Source organism: Palaemon carinicauda, chromosome 15, assembly GCF_036898095.1.
Source record: "Palaemon carinicauda isolate YSFRI2023 chromosome 15, ASM3689809v2, whole genome shotgun sequence".
NCBI lineage: Eukaryota > Metazoa > Arthropoda > Malacostraca > Decapoda > Palaemonidae > Palaemon > Palaemon carinicauda.
Window position 1 is genome coordinate 6,187,291 of NC_090739.1, and position 5,000 is coordinate 6,192,290.

Here is a 5,000-nt window from a genome sequence, read left to right on the forward strand (position 1 = left end):
ATAAAAAGACTTATGTCAGCCTGTTCAACATAAAAACATTTGCTGCAAATTTGAACGATTAAAGTTCTACCGATTCAACTACCCGATTAGGAAGATCATTCCATACCTGATCACAGCTGGAATAAAGCTTCTAGAATACTAGGTAGTATTGAGCCTCATGATGTAGAAGGCCTGACCATTAGAATGAACTGCATAGGCCTAGTATTACGAAAAGGATGGAACAATGAATGAGTTAATTGTATCTGACTCATTGCCATCATCAGTGTTAAAAAAAAAAAATAGGCTTTTAATGTGGGAACATTTTGAAACTTGGCGGTGGACAGTAAAGATAATTGTGTTAACAAATCCTCGGTTTAGTAAATTGTATGACTTCCGGTCCAGCTCACTGTGGTATTCACATTTTGTCTGTGCAATTATGCAAATGAAAACACGTTTTACAAGAAAATATTCATACATTATTTGCAGCTTATGAAAAACACATTTTATAAGAATATATTCATACATTATTTGCAGCTTATGAAAACACATTTTATAAGACTATATATTCATTCATTGTATTATATTATATCTATCTATCTATCTATCTATCTATATATATATATATATATATATATATATATATATATATATATATATATATATATATAATTTTGCACATTTACACGCTAGTGCTATGGCACTGTCATTACAAGCTTCCTGAACCAGGGTTCGATTCCTAGTCGGTATTAAAATATATGGCTTATTTGAATATATATATATATATATATATATATATATATATATATATATATATATATATACAATGTGTGTGTATACATATATATATATATATATATATATATATATATATATATATATATATATATACATATATATACGTATATATATATATATATATATATATATATATATATCTTTATATATATATGTATATATATATATATATATATATATATCTTTATATATATATATATATATATATATATATATATATATATATATATATATATATATATATATATCTAACTGGGCTTTTATACCTTTATATAACCTTTTATGTATACATATGAATTTTGCAATATTTCTATCTAATAATAATGAGAGCTGAAAGTAGCAAGATGTTCAGAGAAATATCTCTGCGCTAAATGTATGAGAGAGAGAGAGAGAGAGAGAGAGAGAGAGAGAGAGAGAGAGAGAGAGAGAGAGAGAGAGAGAGAGAGAGAGAGAGAGAGAATTTATGAGGATAATCAAATGTATGTTTATAGAAACCGCAGAGAGTTAGCAAAAAGATAAGGGAAAGAGGGGAAGGACGAAAGAAGGAAAGACGAAGATAAAAGAAAGTGATGGACGCTCTCTCTCCTCTCTCTCTCTCTCTCTCTCTCTCTCTCTCCTCTCTCTCTCTCCTCTCTCTCTCCTCTCTCTCTCTCCATATTTTCTTAACACAGACAACCTTCTGTTGCGGAGTTTCATGCTTTTCTCAGATTTTAGAACCTTATATTATGAAGAATCTCTCTCTCTCTCTCTCTCTCTCTCCTCTCTCTCTCTCTCTCTCTCTCTCTCTCTCTCTCTCTCCTCAAACTATTTACTGTACATGCGTATGCATGAGACGGACTTGCACAAATTATGGACATAAGCCTCCTAGCTAACATACAAACTTTGCTGAATGTTAAATTTTGATTGTATAAATTTGCTAATGATTATATTTAATTTTCTAATGAAAAATTATAATTTAGACAAAAGAATCCTTTAAAGAAACATATAAAACAATGTAAAATTGGTTTCGAGTTGATGGTAATTTCATAAAGAATATTCATTAGGAGTTTTTCACGTAGAGGAGAAGTGTATCAACCGTGTGTCACACGATCGTACAAAAATTATTTTGTATATCTTATGCTTGTATCTGCGCTCTTCCCTCGCACTAAAAAGAACCAGAATAAACATGTCTGCGTATTTCCTCTGTAACATTGTCTGTCTCTCGAAGATGAAAATTCCTGTTGCCTAGAGGTTTTGTATATAAAGGAGAGTGTTCTTTAATAAAGTTACTCAGTTGATTGCTTCCTGCCTTTGAGTCACAACCTTTCTCTCGGTCCGTCACAGAAGGTTACAATACTACAATTTGTGCCAGAATAGTCTTTTGGCTCTACTTGTGCAGTCCCCTCCCCCCTTTCAAAAAAATAATTTCCCTTTAAAATATAACTACTTTAAGGGTTCTGGTGGCCTACTGGAAACGTCTCTGCCTAACAATCTGTTGGACTGGTGTTTAAGTTTCGCTCAAGGTTATAGTTTTTTGTAGTGCCTGCAATCTCACCATCCTTGTAAGTTAAGGATGGGGGAATTGGGGGGAGCCTATAGGGTTATCAGCAGTCATTGCCTGGTCCTACCTGGTCCCAGCTTGGGTGGAGAGGGGCCTTCGGCGCTGATCATAGGGCATTGTCACTGTGCCATGCCTCTGCCATTCATGAGTGGTCTTTAAACCTTTAAAGTTCAAACTTGGTTCTTCTCATGAGACAATGCCCTAGAGACTAATCATATATATATATATATATATATATATATATATATATATATATATGTATATATATATATATATATACATATATATATAATATATATATATATATATATATATATATATATATATATATACATATGATGAGCGCCCAAGCCCCCTCTCCACCCAAGGTAGGACCAAGGAAGGCCAGGCAATGGCTACTGATGACTCAGCAGATAGACCTATAGGCTCCCTCAAACACCCCATCCTTAGCTCACGAGGATGGTGATGTTGCAGCGACCAAAGAAACTAACGAGTTTGAGCGAGACTCGAAACCAAGTCTGACGTTCACCAGTCAGGGGGCGTTACCACATCAGCTATCACAACCGCAAATATGTTCACAAACAGTAAATGAGGCAGCAGGGGTGACGGATTGGGTTTAAGGCGATATATACAAGATGACTCTTTGGCTTCTACTCTCGATGCCTGGCGGATGATCTAACTGGAATTAGTATGGACCGACAGGGGTCACTTGCCTTAGTTACCTTAGTTACAAAGGCATTGCGCTTCACTAAACTCAATTCTTTTAATGAGGCACATTTTCACTGACTAGCAGGGGTGCCCTTTTAGCTTGGAAAAGTTTCCTAACAGGTGATTGGTTGGACAAAATAATTCTAACCAATCATCTAATAGGAAACTTTTCCGAGCTAAAACGGAACCCCTGTAAGTCAGTGCAATGCGCTTCATTAAAATAAATCGAGTATAGATACTGGCTGTCCTTTGATGTATCTAGCCAATGAATCCTTTATGGATTTAGTCAGTCTTTGAAAATTGAAAATGACAGAATAACGTGGTGCTAAGAATCTCCCAGTTTTTAAATACTAAAGACAAATTGAAAATTGGTAATTGGAATGTTAGAACCATGAATCTGATTGGGAAGTTACAGCAATTGGAGAATGAATTTATGAAATATAGTTTGGGTATCTTGGCCCTAAGTGAGGTACGTTGTAAGGGGATTGGTAAGGACACCTTAAACAAGGCAATGACGAAATCCGTCAAAGGAGATTACCATTAGATAAACATAAAAAACCTCCACATTCGAACTGATAAAATTAGTCCTAAGTCTGAACCACCAGAGAGAGAGAGAGAGAGAGAGAGAGAGAGAGAGAGAGAGAGAGAGAGAGAGAGAAGAGAGAGAGAGAGAGAGAGAGAGAGAGAGAGAGAGAGAGAGAGAGAATAAACATAAACAAATCCTCCATAACTGAACTAATAAAATGAGTCGTAAATCCGACTCACCAGAGAGAGAGAGAGAGAGAGAGAGGAGAGAGAGAGAGAGAGAGAGAGAGAGAGAGAGAGAGAGAGAGAGAGAGAGAGAATAAACATAAACAAATCCTCCATAACTGAACTAATGAATGAGTCGTAAATCCGACTCACCAGAGAGAGAGAGAGAGAGAGAGAGAGAGAGAGAGAGAGAGAGAGAGAGAGAGAGAGGAGAGAGAGAGAGAGAGAGAGAGAGAGAGGGGCTGTCGATGTGGGCTACATTAGCGCGTTACATTAGAAGCTAACACGATTAAAGCGGGCCAAATAGGCCACAGGTGATATCCGTAATTTGAGGACAATTCTAGGGGGACGCCACAAGATGGTTTCCTATATCACAATCAGACTCTGGAAGGAAGAAAGGGAAATAAAAGGAAGCTAGAGGACAGAGAAATTATATAAAGAAAAAAATTAGTTAGAACAGAATAAAAAGAAATCAATAAAATATAGACTTTTCCCTTGACAAGATCTGGCAGCCTAAAGTAATATCTACACAAATTATAGAACCTCGGTTATTATTATTATTATTATTATTATTATTATTATTATTATTATTATTATTATTATTATTATTATTATTATTATTAGCTAAGCTATATATATATATATATATATATTATATATATATATATATATATATATATATATAATATATATATATATATATATGTATATATATATATATATACATATATATATATAAATATATATATATATATATATATATATATATATATATATTATATGTATATATATATATACATATATATATATATATATATATATATATATATATATATATATATATATATATATATGGGAGTTAAATGGCAGGGCAGGATTAGAAATGAAACTATAAGAGAGATTACTCGAGTGCCATATGTGGATGAGATCATGGTGAGGGGTAGATGGAGATGGTTTGGTCATGCTCTTCGCAAACCTCAGGAGAGATTAGTTCACCAAACATTCAGCTGGGCTCCACAAGGCATTAGAAGAATTGGAAGACCAAGACCTACATAGTTGAGGCCTATGAAGCGCAAAGTAAATGATGAATGAAGAGAATTAACTCAATACTTCGATATCGTGAAATTAGAGCTCTCTTGATGGACCTTGATGCTTATGGAGGTGTAGACCCAAATGGCATTTTCCTTTGTTTTTTTATAAAGACTTCCTAGCTCCAGAATTATCTGTT